The 17676-nt window shown below is 38.6% G+C and overlaps 1 protein-coding gene across 8 annotated transcripts in view; it reads left to right on the top strand.

Moving 5' to 3' along the window:
* Positions 1–7: 7 nt before the first annotated feature.
* ERBB2IP (erbb2 interacting protein) overlaps positions 8–17676 on the top strand; it is a 121549-nt gene continuing 103880 nt past the window's right edge. For 7 of the 8 annotated variants that reach the window (XM_009327270.1, XM_009327272.1, XM_009327274.1 and 4 more), the window contains exon 1: positions 8–119. The gene's annotated coding sequence lies outside the window, so the exon portion shown is untranslated. The other variant, XM_009327267.1, reaches the window with a different exon arrangement.

Here is a 17676-nt window from a genome sequence, read left to right as displayed (position 1 = left end):
CTTCTCCTGTGCCCCCTTTCCCCTTAACGCGAAGAAAACTCGATTGGATTTAATGTATTTCCTTGGGGTCGGAAGAAACTCCTGCCTGCTGGATCTGGTTTAGACGCCCGACAGACAAGGTAAATTAAATGGAGAAGGCTTGGGGAGCAGCAGCGGCAACAACAACAGAAAAGATCCTTCCTCTGCTGAAGGGGGTGGGGAAAAAGGAAGGAGTTCACGCTTCGTTTTGATATCCTGTTTTTGGCCTTTATTTTTCTGTGTTTTCCGCCTTGCACAGTTTAGCTGTCCTTTGTGTTTCTCCCCGTCTCGCCGAAATGCTGTTTGTATGAACGTAGTCGCTGGTTTCATGGGGGCAGAGGAAAGAGGCTGGGGAGACCGAAAGTTTTCAAGCTCCTCGGACACAGAAGTTTCTTTGTTCGGTCGGAGAAGGTATTGAACCGAAACTGCTCGACTCCGTGACTCTGCTGCTTCAGCGCCTTCCCTCCCAAAACGATTGCTAACCCTGCGAGTATAATTAACTTCTCGGGAAATAAGGAAGTCCGAAGGGAGGTAGTATCTTTTATTTAATCGAGAGATCTTGAGGCTTGGCGCTGCCTGTGTCAGCCGTTTCTTGTTTGTCTTTCACCTTGTTTTCTGGAATATCGGTTAGTGTCTGGCCGGTCTTCTTCAAGACAGCTATTAAATTTCTTTATGAAGATGTGCCCTCGTAGTCTTCTGTAAATGCTGTCGCAGTTTTTCCCCTCGACTGCTGCCGCCACCTCTCTTCCTCCCCGCCGCCCCCTCTCAGTCCTCGAGATGGTGAGTTGGGCTGCATATTTTTCAGCTTGTATATAGGAGAGGTCTGTATTGCGTTCTGATCCTCGGACAAGTTATCTTAAGAACCTTCATTTAAAAAAAAAAAAAGGCAAAAAGCTAGCTAGTGGTCTGATTTCTTAAAAGTATGTGCAGTTGAACTTCCGAGTTAACGTAGCCTTGTTTGGTTTTGGTGACCACTTTCTCCTTTATCATTTTTGAAAGGAGTCTCGTTTGAAGCTGTTGGAGGGGAGACTAAATGAGAAGTTCTGGTGTAAGGTTTTGTATTGCTGGTGCTTGTTAAGTTACTCCAGCTAACTGGTTGTGTGTAGTGAAAGCAATATTGCTCACCACAGATGCATTTCACATGCCCCAAAGAGGCAGTTATTGGTTAGTTTTTTCGTGAAGGTAAGGAATTTCTCATACTGTGAATGTTCAAAATGAGCTAGAAGCCATAGTTCTGTGTTAGCTTCTTTAAATTTTTGTTCCTGTTTTTTAAACTCAGAAGCAGCGTGTTGGTCAGATAGGATGTGTGCACTTCAGTCTTTCAAGTGTCTGAGATGTGTTGGTATTTGTGAGGCTTGGACAAACTCGTTTCTGTGCAAAATTTTTTAACACTCCTACATATGTAGTTCTTTAGCAGCTTCAAGTAACGTAGCATTTGAGGAAAAAGTTATTAATCCAACTCCATCTGTTTGATGTACTGTGAAGAAAAATGTTAACATTTAACTGACCTAAAGTGTCTTCTGTGGCTGATAACATGTAAATGATTTGGCTTGCAATTTATAGACTTACCTTTCCAGGCAGCAGTAAGGGTTATTCTTAGGCATCAGAAAGGGCTGAACAAAATAAATGGCAGTGAACTTCGGTTTCCTTATAAGGCTGATGCTTGGCAGGAAAGCAATGAAGTCTAAATAGAGTAATCCTTTTACAAAGAATGATCACTTTCCAAAGCAGTGTTTCAGTCCCAATAATGACTTGAGATTCTTGGGGGGAGGTCGGGGGTTGGGAATTGTAGCAATGCATGACAAATTTAGTTGTAAACCACTATGTTCGCAATGGATGCAATTTTGTTTCTTTTCAGACCTTTTGTGTTTCTCATGATGCACTTGATATTTTTCAATGCCATGTAGAAGAATAGATCCTTGTAGTGGAGCCACAACTTCTTATGCTGGTGTTTTGTCACCATGGTAGCTACGGATAAGGCCCTTTTTAATGATGAAAGTGTAATTCAGTACTGCTTACAGCTAATGGTTATATCATAGAATGCCATTCATGTCATTGACATAATTTAGGAGTTATGAAGGAGTATATTCTTTCTCGAGATCAACCTCCTCAACTAAAAATCAGTCTGACATTGACATTCATATTATGAATAAAATGATTTAAATATACACATGGTAGCTTATGTTGCTTGAAACAACACTTTCATAGGTACGTGTCGATGGCTTGGGGAAACATTCTTTTGACCTGACTGTTCCTTGCTCATGAATTAAATTAAGCTCAAGTAAACATCGCTAATTTTAAGTAGGTATGCTTGCAATCAAAGAGCTAGAAGTTACAGCATATGGCATACTATGAAACATGATTATCATTAGGATGATTATCATACTAGTAAAAATATGAATAGATTTGTCTTATGAATAAGCTACCCAATAGATAATGTTTGGTATAAATGTAGTGCTATATAGGGTATCCATTTGCACATCACATTCATACAGAATTGATGAGGGGGCTCCATGGAGAGAGTATTATTGATTGAAAGTTGCATAGTGTAGTAAGCTGGTGGAGTAAGAAAACAGTGTTATGATTTGTCCTCAGTGGAATTTGTTCGGAGTCTGTAGACCCAGGCATAAAGAGCCATACTTTGAACATCAAAGCGAAGGGAAGGCTCGCGCGTATGTAACATACATTATACCTAGCGTGTTAGCAGTAGGTTCTAGAAATAGAAGGGGATGGGAGCAAATTCCTCAACTCAGCTTTCCTGTAGGGGTGTAATGAATCACTGGCTGTCCGCTTTGTTTTCTTGTTTTGTTTTTGTCCTTCCTGCTCCCAAGCAAAAAGGAAAATCTTCTAGGGAAAACGTTACGTAAAGAACAAATGATTGATATGTCATCTTCTCAGCAGATTCTCCCTATGGAATAACGTGATCTGCTAAAGGAGGGTCTGACATGTACTCCACAGAGAGGAATTACAAATCTAACCTTTTCTGACTAACTAGTTGAGTTGATGGAAAAGCTACTCTTATGGGTATGAAAATAGTAGACTGTATTCCTATGTGAGCATGCAAATGTTGATGGTGACGATATATGTAGTTAAATGTGAATCATCTGGAAAATGAAGATTTAGAAACATTGCTATTTTACCTCGTCAACTTTTGAGTAAGTAAAACAATGTCAGACAACACTTTTCACATCAGAATGAAAACATTGAAGGTAACACGTTTATCCGTTTGTGTACTAAATAGTCTGTAGATAACTTCCCCCACCCCCACACATTTAGAAAGTGCAGTGTTTGTGGTAACCTGTTACATTGCTAGCTTAGTGTCTTGGGAACATCTGTGAAGTCCAGTGCACACTTGTGAGGTATAGGTTGCGTCTTCTACAGCTTCTAAAAGTTTAACTGATTTTGAAAGTTTTGCTTAATGTTTTGAATGCATAGGGAATATCTTTTTGTTAGTGTTGTGGCTAACCTGTGAACAGTTCTGTGGCTACTCTCATGGCAGACCCTGGCCCAGTTCTGGACAAGAAGTACTTTTTTCGGTGCGGTGGGGGCTTGTCAAAGCTTCAAACGTGGATTTCCTACAGTCCTTATAGTTCTCTTCATCTCTTGGGGAGTAGCTGCAGTGTGCCACTGCAGTTTCCAACTGTGAAGGTGGCATGCGGTGCTCACTGTATTGGCACAGCTGGCATGCTCTCTCCTCCTGAGTAATTATCGATAAAAATTAGTGGGCCTAAATAACACTGCCTAGTGTACTTTAGTAATAATTAATTGTTAAGCAATTCTGTTGATTTTAAGATTATAAAGAGACAGGTGATATATAGAGAAACTTGACTGCTCTAATAACAAGATGGGTATGGGGGTTTTTTGAGGGATTTTTTGTTATAAAAAGATTACTTTATTGAAATACAGCCTTCGTTCCTAATTAAAAATACAATGTTCATGTATTGTGAATAAAACCTTAAAAATGTTATGATTTGAAAGTAAAGATGCTGATTTAGGAGAGATTTATAAATCATCTTCTGCCTAAGAAAAATGGGAAAAGTGAATATTGCTATGCTGGGATTGGTAGTATTTTTGTTATATAGTAATCTTGGGAAAATTCTGCTTTTTCTGCTGCTCTCCCTCATTAGTTACCCGTTCTTTTTAAGATACTTGTTTCTCTGATGCTTAAATTTCAGTGCAGGTATTTGGCTTATTACTCTGTTTAGTTTCACCTGTACTTTCCCTTAAGGTGATACAGAAGTATGATGTTTCAATGCTAAATCGCACCTTCCACCTTTAAAAATACATCATGACTTTGCATAATTGAGAAATAAAGCTAAACAAACCTCTTTGTTTGGTCTAAATGAAACCAAACTGAAGTGTACTTATGTTGGAGAACATCAGCATTGTGACTAGCTTCCCTAGGGTAGTTTAAGTTGAAAAGTAGATTAGTTCTTTCTGTATCTGGAACTAATTTCTAGATACTTGATACTAAGCGATCATTATACATAGGAACAAAAAGTGATGTTTAAGCAGAGTCTGAGAGCAATATGAACAATCTTGGCTGCTGTGGCTGTCCTGGAAGTTGTAATAATGTCAGAAGGTAACCAAGCCTTTGGAGCTTCTTGCGTTTGAAGGCTCAATCTTGTATAGATAAGATAGTATGTACTCTCCTCCACTCTTTATCTACTTCAGTAGATAATGAATGGGATGGCCATACTCTTCTGTACTATTTTTTGGCATGGCCAGGAAAACGTTAGGTAACAAGTCTTGTACACAGCTTTGATTAAGGAAGGCGGGGGAATGCTTTATACCTTCCTCTGTTCTGTATCTGTCCAATGATTAGGCACAGTCTAGACCCTAAAGATTATTTATGATAGTAAGGACAACTTCTGTCCCTGTAAGAGCAAAGTTACCAGAAAGATGTTAAGTGATTCCAAAATGCACAGCGTTGTGGATAGTTTCTCAATTTTTAAGTATCCAATATTAAATACTCTTGCATCTTTTGTAAATAGAACTATGGTTTCTCAAGCTTCTGTTTCATGCTTTTGTTTAATTGAATTCTGCAAGCATAAGGCTATATTATATATGCAAAGTAAAACAACTGCTAAAAGGAAATGTTCTTTAAGATTCCCTTATTTAGATGCACATTGTGAGAATAATAACTGGAAGAAACTGTAGATCAGTATCTTCAGAGTGATCAGTTTGGAATTCGCTGGGCACATGAGCTCTGTTTCCAAACAAAAAAGTCTTCTAAGCACACTGAATTCTCCAGGTTTGTATAGTTTAATACGTACAGTGCTGTGCTTCATGTCTTGTAGACCCTGTTGTGAAGTTGGCTGGGGTGGAATGAACAGAAATACATAGACGTGGTCCAATTAGTGAATGGTCTGACTGTTCTGGACTATCACACACTTCCAGTGGGAGAAACTGCAGCTATTTGTGTAGAATTTCCTTTCTAGGAACAAACAGAAAGGAAACACTTGTTTTAGGAGTGTTGAGTTTTGTGTTCTCTTGAACTTAAAATTGCACTTCTGAGGTAGATGGTTGGGGTATAGTTGTCTTCCTGTGAACTCCAAGGGCTCAGTTGCTACTTCTTGTGTCAATTGTCTGGGGCTAGCTTTAGGAGTAGAAGCAGCTCTGAAGTGGTTTAAAGTGTGAATAAAAGTTACAAATACTTGAAACACTTATAATTCAACTCTTAATTTGGAATGGGTGGTATCTCCCTCTGAAGTTGCCAGGGCCTTATTCTCCTTGGTGGGGAAAGCTCCAATGTTAATAACTAAAATCAAAATATTTGAAGTTCTGTTAGTATGTTAAAGGTAGCTGCAGAAGGATGGTCTTGGTATCTGAAGTACTGTGCTTTCAGTTTTATTGCTGCCTTTGGAGCCTTCTCATTAGCTTTCAACTCTAGTTGGCATGAGAAGTTCTGTAGCAGCTGTGTAGGGGGCTCTGTCTTTCCAGACAGTTCTGGAAGAAAAGTTTCATGTTCTTCCTTAGTCCTCTGTCCCATAATGTGGGGTCTAAGTTTAGTATAGTTGCAGAAATTATTTTTTCAGTCTTCATTGCCTTCCTTGTCCTTGGAGTTTTTCAGTACATATCTTCCAAAACTTCCAACTCTCCTAAGAAGGAGAGGAGAGGGCATAGATGCTTCGAGCTACATCAGTGCATCTGAACAAACGTCTGAAATGCAATGCCAGATGCCTGTGAATGTCAGTGACAGGTTCAGTCATCCAAAATGACTCTGCATGTCATCTTAAGTGTTTGGATGGTGCAAAGAGTTTCCAGGTTTGTCTGGAAGACTTCTGGTAGGCTGCTAAGAAACTTTTTGAGAACTGCTGCTTTTTCCCCAACATGTGACTGTAGTTGTCCTGGCATTACTCTCCTTGAGGGGACTGTCGTGGTTTAACCTCAGTCGGCAACTGAGCACCACACAGCCGCTCGCTCACTCCCCCCCACCCGGTGGGATGGGGGAGAGAATTGGAAAAGCACAAGTGAGAAAAACTCATGGGTGAGATAAAAACAGTTTAATAATTGAAATAAAATGGTAATAATAATAAGATAATAATAATAATACACAAAGCAAGTGATGCACAGTACAGTTGCTCACCACCCGCCGACCGACGCCCAGCCAGTCCCCGAGCAGCGGCCCCCCCGGCCAGCTTCCCCCAGTTTATGTACTGAGCATGACGTCACATGGTATGGAATGTCCCTTTGGCCAGTTTGGCTGTGCCCCCTCCAAGCTTCTTGTGCACCTCCAGCCTTCTCAGTCAGTAGAGCATGGAAAACTAAAAAGTCCTTGACTAGTGTAAGCATTACCTAGCAACAACTAAAACATCAGTGCATTATCAACTTTATTCTCATCCTAAATCCAAAACACAGCACTGTACCAGCTACTAGGAAGGAAATTAACTCTATCCCTGCTGAAACCAGGACAGGGAGAAATGATAGTTTAGAAGATCAACTCAGTTGTCAGCAATTTGATCAAATTACTGCAGGTCTTGTGTCTTTACTTACAGGTAACCCTGAGGATAGGATGGAGATTTGTGTTTGAAACTGGATATCGGAGAACTCTTAAGTCATGATACTAATGCAAGTTAGGTTTTTTCCCCTCTGTGGAAACGCTGTGCTTAATAATCTGTACATGCTTATACATGCTTGTGGTTAAAACAAACAAAAAGGCTTGGCTGCAGAAGTATTTACAAGGTTGAGGCCTGTATTTTCAGTAAAAGTAAACTGAAAGCATGGCAGCATAGCAGTCTAAATCTTTAATGACTTAAATGCTCTGTCAATACTCACTTTCTGTGCTCATGCTACAGACTATAATATGCAGGTATTGAATTTACTTAGTTTCCACTTTGGCCTATGTGGTAGGTATGTATACCTGAAGGAGGAGATGAACAGACAGCTGTTGATGTGCACTGATACCCTGCTGCTGGTACGTTTGCTTGCTGTGACAAATTAGCCTATGTTGACCTGGAATGTCAGCTTGGTAGTTAGGTCCTTTTAGGAGAACATACTCATTTTGGGTTACTTCTGGTCACATAACCATATATGATGTTAACCCTGGCACTGCAGGTCACTTAATTTCTGAGGTGCTCTATATTTTTTGTGGGTTCACAATAAAGTTCATCACTGAGGGATAAAATCCAAAAGTTCATGTCTTTCTGATTCATAGCCATCCAGCCTTTATACCATTTATTTCAGTTGTGCTTTAGTAAACTTATACAGGGTGATTCTAAGTAATGGAGAATATTAATGAATTCTTTAGTAGATCTCCTTCTGGGAAGAATTACAGGCAGAGGGAATCAAGTGTAGAATGCTAGAAAATAACATTTGGAACAAACCTAGAATTTTACTTTGAGGTCATTTTTGTTGGTTCACATATGGGTGTTAGAAAACTATTAAAAACAAGGTAACAGTTAAGTGGGAAGAGGAGAAAAAGGTGGTTAAACCTGTGCACTTGCATCCTTTCTGGGAATGTGACAGGAAGGGGAAATCAATTGGAACTCTGAATTTGGCAAGCCATCTGGCTCTGATTCTGATGGATAAGATTAGAAACGTTGATATGGGGGAGGGAGAAACTATCAGCTTTCCTATTTTACTGTACTATTGTTTAACTATAGTGCATCTTATTTGTGTCTTTTAGGAGACTTTTTTTCCTGAACAATGTTTTGTAGAGGAAGGGGATTTCTGTGGCTATTAGAAAATCCTGTTCTTTCAGTGCATTATACTTAATCTAAGCACTAATGCTTTGGGTCCAGTACCAGAGATTTCATCTAAATAAATGAAAATATAAACAATACAAATACTAGAAAAGCAAGACAGATTTAAAATAGATTTTAGTAGCCTTAGGTGAGAATAATTTACTCTTCTGCTTGTATTTATCTGGGTGTGCTCCTCTATTTTTCAAGGAGCACTTACTTTGCCTTGCTTTACTGAAGCAAAGCTGAAGTGCTGAGGATCATGGCAGTCCTGTGTGCTTTTTGCAATGCTGCTGTTATTAGAGAAAGACAGTGGAGCAGGCAAACATTTCTGTGGGATTTTCCTGTGGGAAATCTGTGGGATCTGTGGGAGAGGTATTGTCCAGATTTCAAATGTCCTGTAGTCTTTCTTGACATTAGTGTTATTGAATTGGTTTTGCAGCAGCAGCCTGTGATGCCTCAAGGGAAATATTAAGGCCCTGTCAATGGAGCAGGTTAAAAGAAAGTGTTATGGGATGGGAGAGAAGCATGTCTTTAATCAATACTTTTTTCTTACTTCTCTTTCTTACTTCTCATCTCCCTCTGCATAAAGCAACTGATCAAGAACGAGCAAATTGTTCCTTAAACTTTTAAAAACAGTGCTCGCTTTGTCTCGTCTGTCCCAGATGGAGTGAGTCCCTGCCTATTTCCACTGAATTCAAATATATATTTGTTCATTTTAGATCCACAGATCACCTATCATTCCATTTGTGTTAAATCTTGACAAAGTTTTAGATTTCAGCTTTGGAGCATTAAATATCTGCAGAGGAATAACCTGAACTCAAAATCAGAATCTTACTCATTTTCCCCAAACCTGTATAACTTGTTTTCAATCTTTGAAAAGTCTGAAGGGAAGTACACGGTGGATAATTAAAGTTATTTGAAATCACAGCTATGAAGTTTTGTGAAATTCCTACATTATGCTATTCAGTTCCATTTTCCTATTTGGAGAAAAAGAGGCTAATGTTAATAGCAAATCAGTACAGCACTGTCCCACTTTTTCCTTCAATAGTGTCAAGTAGTATTGTACCTCTTTTTTTCTCTTGCTGGAAAGCACAGGATGTCAGAAGTTAAGTAACACTTTAAGCTGAGTTATTATTAAATCAACTTTGAATTCAGTTCTGAGGCTATAATTTGCAATGTGATGGGAAGGAAGAATCATAGTTCTACTTAAACCTCCTGTCAGGTGGAAAACTTGTTTTTGACTTTAGATAGTCAATTATTATCTATGTTGATAACAGCACTTCGAGAAAAACTGTACTTCAATATAATTGTCTAAATTCCAACTAATTCTTAAAGTTTTTATTGTAAGCAGTAAGCTATCATTCTTCCACATCTAAAGAGGCAAAAATACTTTGGAAACCATTCAAGAATAGCCTCTGTTAATTTTGTTGTAACAGTTGCTTATCTGATCTCCAAAATGCCTGATGTAGTAAAATAAAAATAACATAAAAGCTCTTCTTTTTTTTTAATCATCATCTGTTGGCTTAGAGGAACACAACACTAAGTAAAGAGAAAAATAATTTAGTACAAAAAATATTAGCTTAAAAGCTTCATTACTGTGTTGGGAGTGAAAAGAGATTATAAATTGGCAAAAATCAAATGCGCATTGTGAGAGCAAAGCTGGGTAAATAGAGGACAAGAATAATGGTGCTTAGCCACATGGGAGATGTGAAAAGTCTTGTAGTTAGAACCACAGTTAATGCAAAGAAGAGTAATTCTTGTAGGATACCCAAAATGGGGATTGAATACACGTATCCACATGTACTCTTTTTTTTTTTTTAACTCTGGTCCTTGAATGTGTTTCCACTTGTGTTCCTGTCACCACAGACTGAATTGTGTAACCTGTCTAGATTTGGTGCAGCAGTTTATCCATCTTACTAGCTAGAGGGTTTTGAGTGTGGTTCCTCCTCCTCCTCCCATGTACCCAACCTCTGCTTGCTTTGTATCTCAAAGTATCATATTGTTTTGGGCCTGCTGTGTTGTTCTGACCTCTGTTGTTTGATCCATCCTAGTTTTAGCTTTTTAGCTAGGAATTCTGGCAATTACTTTTTTTGAGGGGCGTGCATGTAAAGCAGTGCATCAGGGGCTGTTTTGTTCTAATATATGGACCACACAATTTAGCAAGCGAAATAATTAAGTAACCTGGAATCTTCTGATAAGAAATAGGCTTGGTTTCCATCCCCACCACCCCACCCCCCTTTCTGTTTTTGTTTGCGCTGAACTGTTGTGTGTTGCAGATTTGCCTGAATTTATCTGCAGGCAATTAGATGGAGAATCTGGTTAATAGATCAGAACTTTTCTTGTATATTGAAATACTACATATTTACAGCAGTGCAGCTTGCTTGTTTAGAAACCTTTGGTATCTGCTGCAGATGGCTGCATAGTCTAAGGAGTGGCTTCCTGGCTGCATTGTACATGAAGTGCCAAACACGATGAGAGCAGTTTTGTTCTGGAATGCCAAAATACATTGAATCCATTCAGGAAGCAACATATGTCAAATGAATAAAAATATCACACTCATGCGAAACAGAATGTGGTAGTTATGTTTTTCAAATCTGGTTTCTTTCCTGAATTAAGGGGTTAAAAAGGACTTCTTGTATTGAGGATAGTATTAAATACCAATTGCTGACTTACACTTTCAACATTTTCACTACTCTTTGTTTCCCCATACCCTTTTTTTTTTTAGTTGATTAACATATGCCATAGATGGAAATTGAAACAAGGAGGCTATCAATAGGGGCGCTGTATAGGAAAAAGAGTATTATGTTTTCCTCCTTGGACATTTAGGCCTGTGCACAGGGTTTTGATGGGTGTTTTGGATTTTTTTTGTTTGTTTTTGGTGTGGGGGTTGGGTGTGTTTTGTTTTTTTAAGGCTGGTAGCTTATGTGTTTCTTTACATCCCTGTGAGAGTTGTATATAATTGCTTGATACTGCAGGTAGAAAACCAGGGTTGACGAAAATAAAAATGGGCAGTGAAGGGTGTTGCTTCTGCCCAAACAAATTCCAGCAGGTTCTCAAGACAGGAAGTGGGAACATTTAAAACTAATAGCTCCAAATATTGCAGGATTTTATTATGATAAAGAAACAAGCCCAGGGCAGAGTGTGTTTTGTTGCATATTACTTCCTTGTTTGCAAAGGAGGTGGTAGTCACTTTGATTCCTCCTAGTTGGAAGGCAAAGAGACAGAAAAATACATGTCTCTCTAGAAGCTGTCATTCCATCTGATCAGTTTCTAACTAATATTTTGCACAGATTTTTCTGATCTGAAATAACTTAAGCCTTGATTATTATAGCGCTCTTAAACCCAGAGGAATGAAGTATGTATCTTTTAAAGTGATTTTGCTTGTCCTTCTGAATGTTGCTTTTCTCTTGTTTGTTTTTTCTCTTCCATCACTATGATTAGACATCCAGTTAAAAATTAACTTGGGTGAATTATCTTACGTAAGGTCCTTACTGTTGTTCTATCTTGTGTAAGAAGTGATAGGTCCCTCAAAGAGGATAGAGTGAGGGCAAGTGTTTTCTTTTCATAGCTGTAGAAGGCATGGATTTATTTAAATCAAATATTTAATAATGTAGCTTCATCTGAAGCCTGGCTGTAGCAGAGGCTATAATTACCATAATTTCTATGCTTTTTTTTGTGATATTAAGAGCTCAGTTGTGAAGCATAGTTGGAAGCTTGATATGTTCCTGTCTCCTGGATTGAAAGAAGAGATGCTGGTGTTTCTTCTTCTGTTTTAAATTATACCCTTCCCACTCCCTGAAATTTTTAGCTGTCCCATGGTAATGATACAGCCAACTAAGGATGTGCTCATCTGCCGAGCGATGAGGTATACAGTCCAAAACGACTTCTGGAGTTGCTTGTTTGTGTCTAGGTCCACATCAGCTGGGTTCTCATGTGCTTTAGTATTTGTTCTGGCAGTCCACCTGTCTCCTCTGATTGTGATGTGTGTTAGTTTGTCTGCTCTCAGCCATCTTTGGGATGGTTATGAATCTGTAGAAAACATGTTCAGGTATATAAGAACTTTCCTCCTTCTCAGCCTTTGTTCTTCTGTGAAGTGTGGTGTTTATCGTCATTCTAGTCACCAAATTTTGTGTTTCATGAAGGAGTAGTTGTCCTGCTAGCCAAAGGGAGGCCTGACCTCCTCAAGCACAATTCATTCCAGTGTTTCTATTCGTCTCCCAGATATCAGTGGCTACAGCACTGTTCTGTAGCTGTTGAATTGTGGGAAGTACCAGAAATAGTAGTGCAAAGAAATATTCAATCAGGCCTATGTTTTCCTTCTGTCCTTTTGTGTTTCTGAAATGTACTTCCAGTGTACCATCCCACTCCTCCCCCCACCTTAGAGGTATCTGTTATTTCTCTAGAGTCTGGCCTGGTTTTCTGACATTTTCAGTGTGAAATATCAAGTTAAAAACTTATTCCCAGTTCAGCCCTTGTCATCACTAGTAACAGGTATTAATTTTCAAATGAACTTGGAAATTAATTCACACATCTGTGTTCAGGTTGGACTTGCTACTATCATAGTGTTAATGCAGTTCCACAAAACCTAATCTGAACACAAAGTTGGTTTCTGCTGTTCAGAACCCATAAATGGTGGCAAATTGCAGTATGTTTGCAACAGTTATAATATGTTGTCTTTTCTCACTGTTTGACCAACTTAAACTCTCATAAAAGCCCTTGCCACTTCTGGTTTTAATAGACAAGTAAGGCTATGGAGTCTACTGAATTCTTTTCTCTCTTCAGAGTTCTTTCCAAATTTTCTGGTAACATCTTTCTGTGCTGTTGATAGCATTGTAGATCAAAGTTCATGGAATTTCCCAGTTTCTCTTTTTTACCTCGCCATTAAACAGTTGTTTTGATTTTTTTTTTTTTTAAATTACAGTACTTTGCAACTTAATTCTACTCTGTGTGATTTAATTAACCATGACATATAATTGATGTGACTTTTAAAAGCATATTGGCTGTTATGCTTTGTTTCATCCTTTCTTGTGGTTTCTTCCTGAATGTGTCCCTTCTCCTTAGGCTCTCCAAGACATTGATAACGTTGATTTGAGAGCAGACCAGAAGACAGATTAATTATTTTTTCTAAATTAAAAAAAAAAAAGCTGTTTCCATTTCTTCCTATCAGGATTAACACACTGTTAAGTGTGTTTTTCAGGTCCGTGATGTGGGTCGCTCTTAGTTAATCAATTAGTAGGAGGGGCGGTAGAAGAGGAATTTGGATGAGAAGCTTGTGTGCACTGCAGAGAGACTGGTTTCATCCATACCAATTATTAGACTTGCTTTACATCCGAATACCTAAAGGTTGAACGAAACTGTCTTATTACATGGACTTCATATGGCAGAAATAATCTTTCAAGATTGGAAGTAGGGTGCATTCTGCTCTAAGTAATGGGCATCACCTGCTGTAAAGTGGCAGCTTCTGATGCTATAGGAAGCTTGAGGTGCATCTTGTGTATCTTCAGTTACTTTAAGAGCACTGGGACAGATGAAAGATGCATCTAGATCAGTGGCACTGTTGTGTATTTCAGGTCTCAATTTTTCTTTTTACGAATCTATTCAGTATTCAGGGTTTGAATTACAGGTTGATAGTCATTGAATATTTTTCTACAATTTTTTTTTAGACTTTAGTATTACAATTAGTCCCAACTGAACAACCAAAACTCTTTACCACGAGCACTTCTTGACAAGGCACCTTCTTGTATTGGTCACTTTGGAATTTAAGAGGGGTTTTTCTTTGGTTAAAAGAAAGTAGGTGTAAGTAAATTTTTAACTTACCATGTTGGGGATGATGGTCTGTTTTGTGTATTTTAGTCTCATTGTCTCAAGCCTTTTATAAATGTAAAGCACTGATTTGTAGGCAAGTAATTGACTTTTTGTTGCAAAAACATGCACAGCACTTGCTGAGCAATGGTGTCTTGCAGTTAAGAAGACCACATCCTGTAAATATTTCTTTCAGTTCTGAACTCACAGTGTAGAACACAAACTGCTGACATGGTCACTGTCTGGACTATAACTATTTACTGACCTGACTGAAGTGTCTTCACTTCTTCTTGGATGCCTGGAGAAATTTGGCATGGTTAATTTTTCTTTTTTAAATTATTCCCCCCTGCCCCCTCCCCAAACTTCTTGTCTTCACTGGTTGATTCTTTCAGGAAAAAAGCCACCAAAAGCCACCAAAACTTTAGGCAGACTAAATTATAAAATATGACCCACATGAATGAATTTTGCTGCTGGCATGTGCTGTTGTGAGCATTAAAATATGCTTACATATGGTTTTTTGATATATCTTTTTCATACTAAGAGAAAAATATCAGTAATAATGAAGTTATCACCTTTACTTTAAAGGAGTCTTAATTTAGAAAGCCTGTGACTGAACGTATAGTCTTACATTCTGCTGCATCTCCTCTAACAGTAGGCAGTACGCTTCCTCTTTCCTTCCTGTGTGGGTCCTTTGCTTCATATGTGAAGACTTGGTATTGAAGGTAAGTGATGAGCAAGCTGATCTAATTAGAAAAAAATTCCCCCCAGTATCTTGCAGGGTTAGGCTTTTTTTGGTCAGTTACTGATTGGACTCATGGTGTGGTTATGCAAACCCTAGATTTAATAAAAGGCAGGTGTGAGGGCAAAGCAGGGCTTACTCTTTCTTCAGTAGTCTCTAGTTTTGAATTGAGCATAATGGGAATTGACTTGCTTTTTGAGTTCCAGTTGCTGGTTTGGAATAGTCTTTCATTTGATCACAGTAAATGTAAATATTGCTCTTCATCACCACTGATTTGATCCTCAATAATCCTTCCATAAAAGTCAGAAGTGCAGCTAGAAGCTGGGATACTTACATAGTTACATCTCTTTTTGGGCAGATTTAAAGTGTACCACCTCCTATCTTTCCTGCTTTTTCGCCATATGCAGGTTGACTTCCAGACTTTGGACAGTAGGCTGGGAATTTCATGCCTATCTGTAAAATGGTTTGTAATTGCTGCAGGGGTGGGAAATAACTAACTGCGGTAAGAACTGAAATTGGAAAAGGAGAAGCAGCAATGAAGTCCTTTTCCCCTGAAAGCTACTTTGCTCTTGAGACTTTTGTACCTAGTCTCTTTAGTTCCTAGGGATTTCTGGTGGCTTTATATTTTTCATTGTCTGGAGGGAGCTCTTGATTGAGATGTGTAGGTCAACAGTATTGGAATGTAGGATGCTCTGCTTTCAAATTAGACTCCAAGGCTAGTGTGAATGGAGAGCTGACAGGTGATGGGCAGTATGAGTAGTAAACAAGTTTATACGTCATGTATTACCACTGGTAGAATGATGGACTCAGAAATGTCTGCCACTGATAGTGTGGGACGCCATTATTGTATTTTACTTTTTCATCTCACATGGGCAATGTAGAACCACCTTCATTCATGGAGGGATTAAAAGTGCAACATACTTTAGGGGGAGGGGATGTAAGAATAGAAGGCATTTAGCTTCATCACTCTAAAATCTGGGAAATTTGCCACCCAGCTGTGAAGGCGCTGTGTGACCATAGTGTGGGGCCATGTATAGTAGTCTCCCTTGGCTGTCCTGCACTCATGAAGTGCAGGTGACAAAGCTTCGGACCTTTCTCTCTCTCCCAGAAGGGCCAAGCCTATACAGTAGGGAGGAGGTGGCATTGATGGGCACCTGATTTTTCCTGTGTTGGTGCCAGCTTTTTAAGACTCTCTGTTACTGTGCTTATCTCTGCTTATCTGAAGAGACTAGAGTGGAGTGATGTGGAAAAGCACCACTGAGTTTTGCCCCCTTTCTAATAGAAGGGGGAGAAAGTATCCCAGTTCCTATTGTCTCAAATAAAATTCATTTCTTGATATCCGAGTTTAAATTGTTGTTCCCTGCAATGCATTTCTACATGAGAAACATTTAAGTTGAGTTGTGTGAACTTTTTCCTTCTTCATTCACACCAGTGTTAGCAACAGTTACTTCTGCAAGAGAGCTTAGCTGGACATTGCCTGCTTGCTGGAATAGTAATGTGTCAAATGGATAGTTTTGAAAACATCCTTAAGCAGATAAGCTATTTCTCATGCCAGTGGTTGTCTATTTGTATGTCCTGCTCTTTAATCTGCAAAATAACTGTATTTTCTGGGTGATTGATAAGTATTTCATGTAGCACCTCGGAGGAAATAGTGATTGCTGGAAGATAATTTCTTTTCCTAGGGTGCAAGAATGGAAACAAAGCTCAGCAGAATATGTTAAGTCCCAAATTATTTTGAATGTTATATTTGAGAAGATAACTTATGTGTTAGTTTTTCTTTCAGATTACGTAGTACAAGGATTACTTTATCTAGGATTTGGAGATAGTAAATTCTTTCCTTAAGGTAGTTTCCAAATGGTGATCCTCTGCATACCAAGATTTGGTTTCATAAGAGAAATTGTGGTGCAGAGTCTTTTTTTTTTTTTTTTCCTTCCCTCACCCCCCAGATTCAAACTATACTAGGATTTTTCTTAAAAAATGCATTCACAGTCTAGTTAGGGATTAAAAAATGAAGTGTCTCTTGACCTTACAAATGAGCATGAAACAATTGTACATTTTTTTTCATGTTTCCTTCATGTGTCTACTTCATTTGTGAGAGTGTCTCTGTAATAAGAATCTAGAGCATGGTAAATTGGAATCAGCTCTGAAGCTGAGGGCATGTGTGCCTCCCCCTCCAAGTCAGTATGTGATTGAAATATTATGAACTGCATTCACTTTTTCTGTTAAAGTTATCTTTCTTCTGGATTTTTTCCACTTCAAACATGAAGTAGTTTTGGGGTTTTTTTATGCTGGTCTTGTCTCTTTTGGGGAAGAGTCAGACTTTTGAGGGACTAGAATCTAGTTTCAGTGCATCAGTCATATCTTAAAACACTGGGCAGAAAAGGTTCATGAAAGATAACTGTGTAGATATTTTTACGTTTATTTGTTCTAATCACACAGCAGAGTACAAGTTGGATGCTACTTTTTAGGTATATGTATATATATTTATATATCTTGAAATGAGAGGGAAAAATGGGTATTTTAAGATCCCTTAATTTTAAGATCCAAAATAGAAATGACTCTGTCTCTGTAAGATGATGCATTTTCTGGTATCAGTCCTGATACTTGGATATGAACTGTGAGTCTTGCATGCTGAAATTACAGCCACTAGTGAGGCTGAGTTTAGTGAGATTAACGTACACTGCTGAAGAGGGGTCCCTTCCTCCCTTCCCCTCAAGTCATTCATCTGGAGAAGAATTTAGGATCCAATGTCAAATTTATGTGTTTAGGATGTGTAAAAACCAGCTCAGCTACTCAACGGCTCACAACGTACCTGCAAGTTGATGCCCTCTCCTGTCAATCACCTAGCTTCCAGCAATCTGAATTTCTATATAACCAAATACTTTGAAGGATAGTAGTTGAGTATGTTTAAGCACTTCTTACTGATTTTTT

The sequence above is a fragment of the Pygoscelis adeliae genome, unplaced genomic scaffold (genome assembly GCF_000699105.1).
Source record: "Pygoscelis adeliae isolate BGI_AS28 unplaced genomic scaffold, ASM69910v1 Scaffold26, whole genome shotgun sequence".
Taxonomy (NCBI): domain Eukaryota; kingdom Metazoa; phylum Chordata; class Aves; order Sphenisciformes; family Spheniscidae; genus Pygoscelis; species Pygoscelis adeliae.
Note: the sequence above shows the minus strand (reverse complement) of the source record. Positions and strands in the feature narration are given on the sequence as shown.